General features: G+C 43.2%; 1 protein-coding gene across 1 annotated transcript in view; it reads right to left on the bottom strand.

Annotated features, from left to right (window-relative positions):
* Positions 1-15,899, bottom strand: part of GLI1 (GLI family zinc finger 1) — a 289,881-nt gene extending 273,982 nt beyond the window's left edge. Inside the window, exon 1 of the mRNA XM_078688985.1 lies at positions 15,339-15,899. The gene's annotated coding sequence lies outside the window, so the exon portion shown is untranslated. The remainder of the gene's footprint in view (positions 1-15,338) is intronic.
* Positions 15,900-16,793: the final 894 nt, after the last annotated feature.

The raw sequence follows: 16,793 nt of genomic DNA, 5'->3' as shown, positions 1-16,793 counted from the left end.
ATGAGGATGGTAAATGGCAAGTAAACCTTTATTTTTTTCCTCCGGGCTACCGCAGGCGAAATTAAGCGTGCAGGCATATTTACATTTGCAGAATCATCATTTTTAGGCCTCTCCTACAGTCTGTTTTAAAGTGTCTGTTGCTGTAAGACCCCCTGTGGACTATTTGAAAAACCTGCATTGAGCTTGGGGTCAGCCAATGCTTTCCGTTTTTTGGCTAGTTTGTCATTCTCATTTGCTTCCTATTTGATGGTTTTCCTTCCACTCATGTAAGATTACAGTAAATAGGCTATGCTCCATGGGAGGGACTAACTCAGGCTGGAATAAAGCCAGCAAATTAAAAACAAGCAACTCTGAGCTACAAAACTCAAAGCCAATGGTAAGCAATGGGCAGAATGCATTCCCAGTAAAGCTTTCAGAATGTCCCCAAGACGTCTTAAGCAAACCAGACAGATGTGCATTTCTGCTAGGCTTTCACCTAAATTGGAGGGCCTCGCAGCTGCCATTCGCTGGCAGGCTGCTTCTTTTTTGTACACATTTAAATTCATTTTTATATTTACCACTCCAAGATTAGCATCTGCTGTCTTGGAATGATAAATAAAGAAATTAACAAAATGGCAGCCACACATTAACTGTGCATGCGTCATGATAAGGGCGTGAGCACTAGTCATCGCACTATTTTTTGCAAATGCAGTAGAGCATCAGCAAGAAGCCATTTTATTTTGCTGATCATATCAGGCATCGGCAAAAAAAGTATTGGTATTGGAAGCGCCATGTTCATGCCAAGTTTAGTGTACATCTATCCAGTAATTTTTTGCAGCAGTGGAGAGTAAAAATTAAGAGGTAGGGTTTTACGCACCAATGATACAGGTATAATTACCCTAATGACATTGGCCAATCTGCAACACATTTTGAATGAAGAATTTTAAGTACATGAGCCTAATTACTAGCTAGTATGTTGCATATTCGCCATTAACAAGTCAAATGTTATTAGCAATAAATAATAAAAATAGTAATAAAGTAAGTGAGTGAGAGACCCAAAGTATTCATTAAGGGTCCACTGCTGGCACAGCTGGCACTGCTGCATTTCTTGATTACGAAAGGGCGAGGATGCTCTCATCAGTTAGTCCATCCTTATCTATGCTGTAGTCCCTATGTCAACACCATTGCTAGGAACAGGCATGCCAAGTGTCACGCATACAGCGTTACACAAACCCAGTATAACTAATTCCTGCATCATGCAAGGACGATGGAGTAGTCAGGCATGTTTATCTTAGAGTTTTGTTTATGTGCCCGACTTTGGCTGAAGCTGAACTGCAGCCATGGATAGCATAATGTCCGTTATCAATGTGGTCCTTTAGAAAGCACTGTTACCTCACCCCATTAAACATGGTGAGCGACGTATATGACTCGCTTGAACAATGAAAGGCACTAACCTGTTTATGGCTCTACCTTTAAATAAAGAAAAAATAAACCATACATGAACCCTATAATAGATCAAATACATAGTGCTTTTTTTCAATGTATGTTGCAACCTCAGCTACTATGCAGTTGCTTATTAAACTCCAGTAATAAAACATATATATCGGCATAAATAGCTTGTAGACGCAACACCATGGCCCTGGTGTTTCAGTCTTCAGATGTATTTAGGTCATATTACAACTAACACTGCAACAGACTTAGTCCATGCTAGGGTACCCATGGCACCCAAGGACACTGACAGGCAGCCCTGATCAGAGCGCAAGAGAACTGGCCAAATGGTAGCTGAACCCAGTCCAGTTGTCTGAATGATTCAGCCAATGGGTGCGGGGCTCTGATGGGTGTGGGCGGACTAATGCCACAACTCTCCCTGGGCACTAGGAGTCAGATAGTGTTGCGCCACGTGGTGGCCCCCAGGGGCGGCTCCTCCAGTAGGGCGGAGAAGGGTCGCCACACTGCTTTCTCGCAGTGCGAGATGCAAAAACACAAAACGGTAATAACTACAATTTTATGTTTCTGCTTCTCACACCGCGAGAAAGCAGAAGGGTTGGTTGGGGGCGGGAGGGTGGGTCTGCTCTAGGGCTGGGGAGGAGTGTGTGGCCACTGCTGAGGGCGTTGACTGTTTGGTAAGCCCTCTGGGACTGCCCAAACCAGTCATGCAAACTCTATAGTTCCCCATGCAGGCTGCAATGAAGCCTACACGGGGAACATGGCCTCCCCATAAGCACCTTCCTGGGCGGCGTACTGACCAATCACAACACCCCACTGGAGCGTTGTGATTGGCTTAGGGGAGGAAAGGGAGTCTGCCTCCTTCCTGAAGACGCGACACCCAACCAGCGAAAAGGTAGGTTTAAATATACATTTTTATTATTAATTAAATTACCACCCCGCGCGACTCCCCACGCGTGACTCCCACCTCCCCATGCGACACCCCACCTCCCCACCCGCGAAACATGCCAGCTGCGACTGTCCATACTTGGAAAAAATGGCAAAAGGCATGATTAATTTTAATGACTAAATTGATGTTCCAGTACACCACTGGAAAGAGTCCAGTCCTTGACATCAGCAGATATCGGCACAAATTATCATTGCACACCACATGTTGTACCCATCAAAGCCTATCACATAAACACACACAAAGACACACAGACTGTGTGTGTGTGTGTGTGTGTGTGTGTGTGTATTGTGCAGATAAAGATTGTTTAAGATTAAATTAAAACATTTGATTGAGTCAAGGGTAACACGTTCACCAAACCTGGGTAATAAGGCTGAGGCTTGAATACAGTATAGTAGTAATGCTAGGAGTCTTGGACCATGCGCTACCCTGGTTAATTAGCGATTGAGGGATTAAGAAATCAATTGATTGTAGGTACTTTCTGACTGCTGTGAATATATTATAAATTGTGCCCATTCGGAACATAGTCAGTCATCTTGTTTTGTCATGCTGGAATGTTATGCAATTGATATAATGTTAATAGGTATATATAGATGCATTTTACATTGCATATGATTGACAGCGGAAAAAGGAAAAAAATGTTAAGAAATTAAAATTATGTTAATACACAACTGTACTTTACATTGAATGTAATGGACGCACATTTGTAAATTCCTGTTTTTCTTGTTTATTGTACTATTTTTTAAATACAATATTTGAAACAAAAAGATATGAACAATATAATATGTATGTTGAAAATGGTAGGCATATTTCGACAATTTTGATGGATAAGGGCACTCTACTTGTTTCTTTTAATGGTAGCTGGGTTAGCATGCACACCTTCACTTTAAATAGACTGACTGGCTAATGACTGCATAGCCCAGTCAAAGGCTGTTGCTGAAATGCGTCGGCCGTGTTTTGCACATTATGATTTAAAAAAATGAATAACAAACTACTATTGTGAAGCCCGTTCCTTCTATTTTGGCCTAGGCATGGAGGTTTTTGATTAAAGGAAGGACTTGCAGACAGACAGACAGACACACACACACTCTCTCTCTCTCTCATATTTATAATATATTAACCGGTGGTAGTCTCTACTGAATAATAATAGTTAGGTCAGCGTTTCCACAGGAAATGCCTTTTTTGTTTTGCTAATAACTTTGGCACGTTTGACGAATCTTCACAAAACTTTCCCCCAAAAAGTAATTTTTTTTAGGTCTCGTGCCTAGCGTTGCAGTACGCAGCACTGCCCGTGCAGTGCAAGACCTCTTGTACGGGGTTCTGAACGTTGACCACACGCTTGTGCATGTGATCAGGCTTTCCACGACTGCCATTGGGTTTCTAGTGTTTTTTAAACAAAAATAAGGCACGCAATTGGGCAAAGGCAGGTGCATGTCCTGCCTTTACTCCGCCCATTCCCGTCCGTGTCTAGCACGCGCAGCAGTTCGCGTCGCGCTCCCTAGCCCCTGCTCCTCTGTGGTGCGCGCGCACCTCTGGTTTTGATTCCCTCTCCTCTGGTTTTTATTTTGTTTTACGAGTTTGCAGTGGTTGCATTGAAGGCACCTCTGGCTGGCTCTGGGATTTCTGCCATTGCAGTTTTACACGGAATCCGGCGATCACTATGAGCTTTCAGGAATACCACTTAATTAGTCAAATCTCTTAATCCCGTTTACCATATGTCGCTGCTCGTAACATGCCATTGTTGTCAGCCACTCGACTTGCGTGCGGAAAATGGAACCGTAAAAATTAAAGCCCACCCCCGAACCGTGGATATCCGCTACAACTGTGAGTCTCGTGCAGGTGGGGCACAATTTAGGTAACTCTGCTCGATCAGTCCACCCCCTGTCCATAGGTGGAGATTACAGCCCTTGCGGCACGGGTCAGACTGATTTGCATATGGTCATGTCTGAACTAGGGTGGCAGAGTGGGCTAAAGAACGATGATGGATTAAACCCAGATCTGTTGACTGGGTGTGAGTGTTTGATTGGTTCAGATGCTCCGTCCATCACCACCCCCTTTTGTACCGCTTTGTTCGCCATAAATTGGCAGGGTATGCTCAGACGTGAGTCCCTTGCTCACTTTGCCACTGGATTCAAGCAAGCCTGGCTGAAGACGGCTCTAATGCCAGAAACCGGTCCTAGGAAGCTTGTTTCCGGTCCAGGGAAGGCATGGCTTGGCAGTTCGGGCTGGACTGTTCCCATGAGGCACAGGGTCAGACTGATTTGCATATGGCCGTGTCTGAACTGGCGTGGCAGAGTGGGCTTAAGAACGGTGATAGATTAAACCCAGATCTGTTGACTGGGTGTGAGTGTTTGATTGGTTCAGATGCTCTGTCCATCACCACCCCCTTTTGTAACTAATTACTTAAGCAAGCAAAGAGAGGGGTCAGAGCTTTAGAAATCCAGCACCAAACGTCACTACTAGTAAATGCCTATTAAGTCTGTACTAAACCTCGGTGCATTGGGTCTAGGATGTGACCCACATACATCCCAAAAGGGTGGTTACAAACCACCACTATCCAAGACACATAAATGACCCTGCACCCGAGAGCAACAATAACTTTTACTTATAGATGACCTAGTACATCATATTAGAACATTAGCACAATATATTAATAAGTAGCTATCCAGATGAACATAACAGATGGTTGCAATACTTGATTGTAGTCAAAATGTTCCTTTTATTGAAAATCACTTTATTCTTTTAAAAGCACCAAACAATTGCTTGCCAATTCGTTTCATCCCTCATGAGACTTCTTCAGGGCTTTATCATGGTCTGTATCTGTCAATGGTATTAGCGAGCATTCAGGTCAAATTTAAAAGCAACGATGGCGATACCATATATTAATCGCAAGATTCACGTTCTCGATGTTTTTCAATATGGGCGATAAACATCAGAATGAGTCGAAAGGTGTTGGTAATTTGAAGTACAACAGTGTCTGGAATGATCAGATTAATAATAGATTTGGTGTTATCGGAATCATTTCCGTATGTATTATGGCCTTCCTCACGGGGTCATGTCAAATATAGGATCAATATCAGGATCGGTGATCCTTAATGTTACCAGTCGGTTGTGGGGAAATATGTAGCCCTCTATACGGAAAACGGCCGTCTGGATCCCACACGGTGGTCGCGAGCATATTGAAAAACATCGACAACGTGAATCTTGCGATTAATACATGGTATCGCCATCGTTGCTTTTAAAACATTATGTTACCATTGTAATTTTCACCTAACTATAATGTCACTGTAACTTTCCCCCCAAAAAAATATCTATCTATATCATGTATAGATGAGACATATATATATATCAATCTCTCGAAGCCGAGTTTTCCCCGGAATACAGGAAATAGGCAGCATGCTGTGTATAATATATATATGTATATATACACACATATATACATATATATATATATATATATATATATATATATATATATATATATATATATATACACACACATTACCATACATTACATGATTACATGTCTGAGTGCGCTTTTTGCACAAGATGCAGTAGTATAAAATCTTGCACAAGGACCCCAGATATATTCAAAACATGTGCCTGTAAAATACGGGTTTCATCATCCTAACGACTCCGTCCAAATCAGTTTGCAGAGCTTTACAATTTTCAAGGCCACATGCGTAATGTGGTAAGAGAGGACCAAATAATGTGTCGGAGTTAGGAAACTATGCAGCAAGAAAAGGCACATGATGTGCCACTCTGTGCTACATTTCCTACCAGTATTACTTTGATGAATATGAACTGGAGACTACAGAGCCTATTCACAAAAGTAATTTTGATGGAAGTGTACCTTACAACAGAAAACACCTTGTTTACAGCTGCCAGGGATTCCTGAAGGGCATACATGCATTTACAGCTACGGATTTCTCTGGCATGAGCGCAGAGAAGTCTGCATTTGTAAATTGCATTCAAGTTGTTGTTTCAAGGCATGGTTTACCTTAGAAGTTTGGGAACGCCCAAAAATATGTACATTTATGTTTTATTTCCAAACTCCTCTCTGACCGCAAAACCCTGAAAACGGTCAGCATAATTCTCTTTTAAGAATGGACATAGAATCATATCGCCCCCATATCTGCTGGGGGTTTACTGTAGGGCTTTTTGCACGAGGGAAAGGTTTTCTCCCCAGAGAAAAGAAATGCGCATTTGCTCAAGAGGCCCCTTTCCCCATGTGCATTGCCCTTGCAAATAGTCACATGACATTCTGCGTAAATCTGTGTCTGGCGCAACATGCCAAGCAGACTACTGGAAGCTTTTGTGAAAACAAACTATGTAAAATTGCATTCTGACGGCGATGTAAATCTCCCCCTGTACTTTTACTTTTACCTTTTTTTTGGCTGAACAGAGCTCAACTTTTTTTTATGAAAGCTGCAAATTATGCCGCAAACTATTTGTCAAGTGCTGTATATCCCTAATTATGCAGTAATCACCGCTGCCACATAAATTGCATAGCCATTCTCCATCTTTTTGGTAACAATCTGTTGATGAAAGGTAAACACAACCTAAACATTCTAATTACAATCATTATCAGCAGTAAACTGCGCTTTGAAGAATACAGCGTGAGTAACCTGTGCCTTCTATCGACGGGATGTGTTTTTAACAACAAAGAGTGTTCTGCTTTTTTTAATGCATTGTTAAGTGTTGTTCTCTTCTTTTTACCACAGACAACCGAACCGCATGTAACTTATATTTTCTATAGGCAGTACTCAATTGCAAAAACACCGTTTTCAAGATAATACCAAAATAAACATGTAAAGTAAAAAGAAAATATACAAGCTATAGTATATATCATGTGATCCAATATTACTATCTCGGTGTTCTGGTGACATTTACAAACCGCGAGGACCTGTGGGTTATGACGTCACAAAAATATATTGGAGCATATTACACTGTAACACAGGCGCGCAACACCCATTGGACTCAAAGGGCTAGGGCCCCCCCCCCACCTTCCCGGTCGTGTGAGACAGCTTCCGGGGCACACACACAGCCGCAACTGAGCACTTCACAGGTTTTTAAAAGACCATTTGCATGTTAATGAGGCCTTGCTGTTGTTACCCCTTTTAAAAGTCCCTGCAGCTCCACTCTGCCTATTGCTTAAAGATTCAGCCCCCCTCCCGAAATGTTTTCTTAGCCCCCCCCCGAAATTTGGCTCTAGTTGCGCCTCTGCTGAATCATTATGTATCCTTCCTTCCTCTCTCCCTCTAAATCTACACACAACTTTCTGTATAGCCCACCAGCTGACTTACTTCACCCTTTGTTGCTTTACAATATATACAGTTTAAAACTTACTCTTTCTGGTAGCTAGAAGCCAGTGAGTCTGATTCTTACTCTTTTTTAGGCCGAACCTGGTCAGCGCAAGCGCTGCTCTGTGAGGCATGCTGTATTAAGGTATGGACTACCGCCCACTCTCCGCCCATATTTTCCATTGGCTTGTGTCATTGTCCACTTTACACTGTGACTGTTCATTGGTCAATAGGCTTAATAGTCCCTCCTTAGTACAGCCTTGTCTCATTTTTAACCCGGGGGCGTAGTTTGCGCAGTAGCGCTATGCGTAGCTACGCTTAGTGCACTTTGCACGCTATGCGAACTGCGTAGTGCGGTAGGGAAATGCTGTTCGCACTTATTGCACAGTGCCGGATGCTTGTCCGCACTGTGCAATCATTGTAAACGGTATCTTGCACAGTTCAAGTGGTCGTTTTCTGCTGCTCGAGTAGATTTGTACTCGAGCGGCAGCTTTCTCAACGCGGACTGGTAGTTTCTCATTGCGAGCGGTCGCGAGAATACGGGACCACTCGCAATGAGAAACCTAACCTCTGCATGTGAAGAATCTCGCTGGGAGGTTTATTTTCCACGCTTGCGATCGGCAACTTGATTTTGCTGATCGCGAACGAGGAAAAAGTCACGCCAGGATGTTGATTTTGCTCGCTTGCGGTCGCCAACTTGACGTTGAGGACTACGAGCAAGCAAAAAATGCCTGCTGCGCTACGTGTTTTAGCACTGTGCTTCATGCAATTCGCATAGTGCGTAGTACCACAAACTACGCACGCTCCGCGAGCTTAGCGTAGTACTGCGCACAGTGCATGCAGCCTACATGGAGAAAATGGCATCCCCATAGGCAACCTGGCTGGGCACCGTCCCCACCAATGCCTTTGCAATGTTGTGATTGGCTTAGGGGAGGGAGGCTGCCTGCTTCCTGTTCCACGAAACCCAGCCAGGAGCTGAGACGGCACGGACCCGGGAAGGTACTTTTTTTTTCATTACCCCCACCCCTTGCAACCCCCCCACCCACGAGTCATGCTGGCCGTGACTAGTTGCTACAATAAAGAACATACATTTTTTTCATTTTTGGGAAAAAATTATGTTTTGCGCTATTTATTGCAATCTCATGAATCCACTGAGGTGCCAGGTTACCAACAATAAAATTAATTATTTCTTGGTCTGGTTTATTTTTCTCCCCTTGTCTAATATTGCTGTGTCTGTAATTTAAACTTTTAGCTAGGAATTTCTGTAGTTGTCAGTAGCCCATGTCCATACAGAGCCCCTTTGTAATTCCCCAGCTAATGCTTTGCTTATCATTCCCTGCACGACCCAACCCCCTACATTTCCAACTGACTAGGGCAGGTGCAAAGGTGACGAGTTACCACTTCTGCAAAAAAAAATGATGTTCACTGAAGCTCAAATCAAAGCTTACTATGACATCATTGAGTGCAGCATAGAGTTATGAGGTCATTCGGGGTAACTCTTCATCTTAATGTTGTTATTCATTGGAAAATATCACCCTGGTGACATAATTGTGTGTAAGTAACATATTGTCTTCACGTAAGAAGAAAAGTAAACAAAAAAACATAGTGGCCAACACATAGTGTATAACACAGAGACAGTGATCGCGACTCCTAAGTTGAGGTTAAGATTCTGTATACTCAGCTATTTGTTGGAACTCTACAGCATGATTACCCATTAAAGATATTTTAACCACATTTTCCAAAAAACTGTTGTTTGCTAGTCTGATTTCCCCCCTAATATAAGCAACATTGTTCAAGGGGAACAAAAGGATAGGTCCCAAAATTGCACTTTCATACTGAGTAGGGAGCCTAGGACTTCATCTGTACATGATTTTGTGAGAATGTTCAGCTGAAGTTCCACCAAATTGAGAGGTTGGTCAGAGTTCACTGTTATCTGGTAACCATACCTAGAAATTGGGCACCGATGTTTGGACAGAAATATGTGTTTGAAGTGCTGTGAAACTAAACATCTCCATTCACTCACTCAGGCACCATTCGTGTTACCTGAAAAGGATCTGTGGTTCGGACAACCTAGTTGTTTCGATGTAGCCTCGCCTTTAGCGATTGATAACGTACAGCAGCATCTAAAGCCACCTACATGCGCTGGTGGATTGGATTTCAAGTAGCGTATTCTGATGACACGAACAATGCGCCAAAAATAAAAGAGAACAAGTACCAAATCAACTAGACCTATGGTTTCTCAATCACTCATCAATTTCAAATGGGTTTCATGATTTAAGGCCACTTGTGGAGTTCAAAGTGGATGGTAGGAACCAAATATCCAGATTGCCCTTCCACAGAAAGCACTCATTCTTTGTCCTTCTGCCACCAGGCAGAGTAAAAATAGCCTGCATGGCGCTGTATTGACACCAGCGACTATTAGCACAATCAAGTCTTTATTGTGGGTTAAATTGAAACCCATATAACTGCAAGTAACACTGTAAAAATACAATGAATATGTTATCATCCTAATAAATTACTATAACTACTTAATAAGTTTTACATCTTTTAGAGTGATTAGAATTGTTCTTTTCCGTAAAAAGAGGCTTGTGTAGTTTAGGGGCAAGGGTTTTGCTTCCTTCATATGTAATGCCTTCTTTTCAGATTCATCAGTGGTCTCCTGAACACTCGTTTCACAGGGATGACGCCGTTTATAAAATTCTGAAATGGGAAAAAAAGCTCACAAATTCAGTAATACTGAAAATATTTTTATTTATTTCCCCCAATGTTCTACTCTCTCATTTTTATGTTTTGGGAAAATGTGGTGGCGAAGCATCCAAGACGGCTCTTTCCCATTCAACATTATTTGTATGAATGTATATCAATATATAAGGGACAAAAATATCTGCAAAACACTTTTTCCCTGTTGCCATTAACGTGAAAGTGTGTGTTTAGAGGTGTTGTAGGTGCAGAAGGGCAGAGTGGTTTATGTTATGTATTACTGATGTTGAGTGCGGGGAAGGGCCCTTACTCTCGAGCCTGGAAATGTGGATAGATAAAAACACTGTTCCACTTTCTCAACAGTGGTAATATTAGCGTCTTGCTTTCTGTAATAATGGCAACTTACTCTTTGTGGGTCATTATATATAGTGGAAACTTGGATAGATAAAAACACAACTCCCCTTTCTCTGCAGTGGTTATAATAGGATCTTACTCTCTGTGGATCTGTGTGTGTGTGTGTGTGTGTGTGTGTGTGTATATATGTATACATACATACATACACACACACAGATCCACAGAGAGTTTGATGCTATTATTACCACTGCAGAGAAAGGAGAGGGGTGTTTTTATCTACCCAAGTTTCCACTATATATATATATACATACCGTGACTGTATGTTCATGTGTAGCAGTTAAACGTAGATATTACACAGACAGAACGGGTTAAATCTGTGTTGTTGGATCACATTTCATTAAATAGGCCTTGTAGGTGCGCTGTTGGTTGTTTTCCACTATAAAGTCTTTGTGACTTGCAACCTATGTGACAGTGTGCATTTTTCCACGTTATACAGCCTGTACAATGGTAATAACATGGGATTTGAGCTTTGCACTGTAGTAAACATGGGTTAATGGACATGTATTACTACGCTTGTATATATATATATATATATATATATATATATATATATATATATATATATATATATATATATATATATATATATATATATATATATATATATATATACCCACACACACATATAGAGAGTGATAGTGCGAGATGGTTCTTTTCTCAAAAGAGAAACACGTCTTCCAAATGGGACGTCACGCAAAGCTCGTTTCTCATCACAGCCCACATAGTACCCCCAGAATTCCCTTTGGTTTGATCTACATGGTGCTCAAGCATACATCGAAGCGGAAGTAAAATAACCTTCATTCCACCTTGTAAACAACTTAGGGAGAGATCTTGCCCACTCCCCCCAACATCCTTCTCAGACGCCCCCGCGCTGATCAGCGTGTGCCTCCGCGGTTCACCCATCACAGAGCCACATCCGAGGCACTTCCAGCCTCGCCTCGACGTGCCCTGTACCCCGTGGGTGTGAAACGCTCGCGTCCATCGCTCGGGTCAGCCTCTGGCCTCTGCGCCCGTCCACTCCGGGACCATCCCTTGGGAACCCTGCACGGAGGAGGTGGCCACGGCTTCCGCCTCCCCTGCTGCGGACGGGTTTTGCAATTCACGATGCTGCTGCCCCCTGGGACTGGCACTTGTCGATAAACGGATAGAAGCACGCAAGGGCGCGCAGGGCGCTATCCACCCCAAGGATACTTTTCGTAACATCGCCCGATTTAAGGCCGAAGCTGAATGGACTCGAACCACGGCGGACGGCTTCTTGGAAAGAGCTATAGTCTCTCTTTTTGCAACTTTAACCGTGGTTGAGTCAGACAGCTGTAACAACTCTTGAGGGGTCAGGGTGGAGGGGAAGCGTGGGGGAAGGGTGCGTGGGAGGCGGAGAGGCGGGATGGGGAGCCTTTCTGTCCTTATTTTTCAGATTGTACAGCCAGCCACATCTTCAAACAGTCTGATTCCGGAACGAACGAGTGTACTGTATGTAGCAAGCCTTGGCACAGATAGGCTGTTTCCGAAAGAGAGTCAACAAAACAGAGTGCGAGAGGCTGGGGTTTTCAGTGTCCGCAAACTACATAAAATAGTAGGAATATATATTACCTTAGAAAAAAGGGGAAAAAAGCTTCTGACAGACTTCATATTTTCTTCACTTTTCACGCACCTAGAAAAAAAAAAGTCTACCCTTCTCCAATTTAGTTCATAGGAGAGAAGGAGGCCCTTTCCTAGCGCCTACAACTCCCAACTCGCGGGCAAGGCAGATACAGTTGGACTACTTCCTGTAATCTAGCGCCGAGAAGTGGCTTCTGTGCACAAGCCAGCATTACACAAACATATTTAATTACAAAATAATACTGATAGAAAATAGGTGCAAGTGGGGACCGCACATTTTGCATAATTTGTGAGTGTGGAGAAGAAAGGGAAATGAACAGGGTTTTTTTGGGAAATGAACAGAGTTGATGGGCCTTTAACAGAGAGAGCTAAGCCATAGAAGGAGAGAGCCAAGATACAAATGGGAGAACGCGCAGAATCTCTGTGTCAAAGCGAGGCCAGCCAATGGGTGGACTAGACAGGCCTGCGGCAGACACAAATGTAAGCAGGGGGACAATATGAAGGCGGTACCTGTTCTTTGAGTCAGAAGGAGGCCTGGATATCTGCAAACTAGATGAGCCAGGGACAGACAGACGGACCATAGTACTTAGAGCATTGATACAACTGGTGACCATGCACTGTTCACCTGAAGAGAAGGCCAGGGGAGGGGTATGCTCAAGCCAGCCCTACTGCCCTCGCCTTCCCTGGCCCAGTGAAAGGTGTTACAGCCGCCATCTAATCTTATTTCACCTAGGACCACTACCGCTTCAAAACTCTGATAATACAACTTACCAAAATGCCTGCTTCACTCTTTATTTTCTACCTCTAGTCGTTATCTGGAAGCCACCAAGAACATCTCCAAGCTACAAGACGTAGATGGACAGAAACTTGAGAGGTGTCCCTTTTGTACTGGGCCACCCACAGAGAGAAAATGGGGTTAGCCCTAGTTTCATAGAATATGAGATACAAATCTGCCTAGAAAAACTGTTGAATCCCTGGGGGGGGGGGGGGATACAAGGCCATGTGCTAATACGAAAACATATTTGGTCGCTGTTGTGTGGAAGAGGCCCCCCTACCTCATATGGACAGATATTTCTTCAAGGCAATATATATTTTGTACAGAAAGCATAAATCAGTGTAAAAAGATAGTGCTATAGCTTGAAGACACCTGTGAGTTACCTGCAGGTGACAGGTTATTTTCCCAGCAAGGCCGACCTATCCACTAAAATGAGTGCCATGGATCTGGAGATCGATAACATGGAGTTATTAATCATCAATATATAATTCAGTTTCTGTGGCAGTTTATGTAAAGGGTCTATTTTGTTATTGAGTGCTAGAAAACATAACTGGCCTATCTAGAGCCCCCCAACAGTCAAAATATGAATATAGGTACATTTTGGGGCAAGTTGGTTGGTCACAACTCCCCCTTTGCAGTGCACTGGGCATAGTGGGTTATGGAGAGGGGCTAAGAAGAAAAGGCTAATTTTATAAAATATTGGATAGTTGCAAATCTCAGTAGCAGAACTCCCTCTCCAGAAAGGACAGGGATGGAAGGGAAAGGCTTTGGAAACACCACACGGATGAAACTGCTCACCCTTCATGCTACCCTTCTTCAGAGGCCCTCGTGTAGGGCTGAATGACCTTCAAAACCTCACTCGTGACATCTCCCGTCCAAGTGTTTATTTGTATTCATGGATTGTTGTATTTCTATTTTTTTGTGAGTACAAGCTTTGCATGCTGTCCAGAGCTGCCAATGGCCTAGTGAAATAACAATACATTTGGCTGCTAACATTTGATAGTGAAGATGTTTGATGGGTGTTTGATGTCTGAGGGCAATGACGACAGTATACAAATTCCACAAGAATATCCTTGTGAATGTTTTTGTAGATTTTCTGACAATGTATACACACATATTACGAGAATTTTGACTGCTATAAAAAAGCAACACTCTAAAGTCATGTACAGTGATACCCAAAGCAAAGTGACCAGTGCGTTTTATGTGTTGTTACGGATGGCGCATATAAACAACCCCATTGTATGCCTAGGTTCCTGCTCCTTCATCACAATCCTCTGTTTACAAAACAACTGCCAAACATCAATTTTCGTCTCTTCCAACTAGGCCCCGCCAATTACAATTGGAAGTGGAGCAAATTGTCAAACTGTGGAAAGATTGCCAGATCCGTGGGAAATTGCCATTTTTGGTCCTGTCTGCTTGTAATTGTGAGGTAGTAGTTGAGCAAATCAGCCTTCACACCATAATCTGCACCCTAAGTGTAGAAAGCTTTCCCAGAATACCCCATGACAAAAAAGCTTAACCCGTCTTTCAAAGTCCTGTCACTGTCAAGGAACCCCAAAATCTGATTAAATTAAACTTTAATAAAAGTCTTTTTTAAATAAAAGCTCTTACTTTTGACGGCTTGCCACTGTTTAAACACTTCCGAATTTGGTAGGAAAAGCAATTTGATTAAAGAAGATTACATGATTTTTCGAGGAACATAAAATTTGGGTAGTTGGACAAATGCTCAACTGCAGATTGGCTCCCCTGGTTACGAAATTAAAGACTTTCTACTAGACTTTATGTCCACCTTATTTCAGCATTAAATGAACATCACTGTGCAATCAAACAGGTAAGAATAGCGGGAACACCCTAAAACCTTGTTGGTGTGCGCGAGACAAATAAACATCAAACTCAAATTGGCAACAACTTTTCCAACTGAAGGAGTTTTTAGTGCTTTGAAAGTTTGCACCTTATACAATCTGCATTTATTGTTCAATTTACATCTGTAAACGTATAACCTAACATGACATCATTTATACGTATAGATATTTAGTGACAGAAATAAAGCAACCACAATTCTTCCATCGGACTTGCTGAACCTGAAAGTAACTGCACTTTCTCCAAACCTTCACTGCAAGGATTTTAAAACTTTTTACAAAGCCACTCAGCTTTTTTAAAAAGCCACCCAGCTTACCTTTCTGAAGTTTCTGCAGAAGGGAATCGTCCAAGAAACTCCGCAAGTTTTCTACCCAAATCTGACAGCAAAAAAAAATCCACGCGTTTCTTTAAGGAGCAAGGGGATTGTTAAAAAGAAAAACACTGAATAAAAAATAATATCCACGGGAAAAAAAAAATGTGATAAAAGGAGCTGAGATTTCACAGCTCTCGCCGATTATGAAAAAGATTGTTTTTTTTCCTTCCTTGGGCCAGGAAAATCAGTTCAAGTCAAAGCATCTTTTTCCGCTGTGGTTCCAAGACTTGCCTTGGTTATAAATATTCCATTCTCAGACGGCAGCAGGCTCCGTAGACCACCCTGAAGCTGAGCCACTTCTCTCCTTCTTCTCTCAAAGTTCCGGGGCTGCTAACTTCTGCATATTGTGGCACCAAAATGTTGGGGTGCGTGCGGCATCCAGTGGGGCGGAGAAGGGCACGAGTGGTTCTCAGGGTGCCCTTTTCGGGGGGCTCCCTCGCGGGTGATGTTGTGGCGAGTTTGAGTTGTAAAGCCTGAAGTTTGGGAGTGGGAGGCGGATTCGCCGTGTGAGGTTGGGAGGCAGCCCAGGAGACTCCCAGCTCACAGCATGCTGGCTTTGGTTACATGGAGGCGCGGAAAACCCGGCCTGGAGTCTGAAAGGAGAACGGAGCCGAGTCAAGGGACACAGGCATCCCGTGCGCGGACTGTAGAGCAGAGAGGCTGGCTCACGCACACACACACACAGATATAAAATCATGAACACACGCAAGCCCGACACCCAGGAATACACACACGCACACAGAGACACCGACAACAAACAAACATACAACTTGTAGAAGACACTCGACGTCTGTAGAGCAGAGGCTGGCTCACGCACACACACACACAGATATAAAATCATGAACACACGCAAGCCAGACACCCAGGAATACACACACGCACACAGAGACACCGACAACAAACAAACATACAACTTGTAGAAGACACTCGACGTCTGTAGAGCAGAGGCTGGCTCACGCACACACACATATATAAAATCATGAACACTCGCAAGCCAGACAGCCAGGAATACACACACGCACACAGAGACACCGACAACAAACAAACATACAACTTGTAGAAGACACTCGACGTCTGTAGAGCAGAGAGGCTGGCTCACGCACACACACATATAAAATCATGAACACACGCACACCAGACACCCACGAATACACACACGCACACAGAGACACCGACAACAAACAAACATACAACTTGTAGAAGACACTCGACGTCTGTAGAGCAGAGAGGCTGGCTCAGGCACACACACATATAAAATCATGAACACACGCACACCAGACACCCACGAATACACACGCGCACACAGAGACACCGACAACAAACAAACATACAACTTGTAGAAGACACTCGACGTCTGTAGAGCAGAGAGGCTGGCTCAGGCACACACACATATAAAAT

The sequence above is a fragment of the Lissotriton helveticus genome, chromosome 1_1 (genome assembly GCF_964261635.1).
Source record: "Lissotriton helveticus chromosome 1_1, aLisHel1.1, whole genome shotgun sequence".
Lineage (NCBI taxonomy): Eukaryota > Metazoa > Chordata > Amphibia > Caudata > Salamandridae > Lissotriton > Lissotriton helveticus.
The sequence above is the reverse complement of the archived record's forward strand: the minus strand, read 5'-3'. Positions and strand labels throughout refer to the sequence as shown.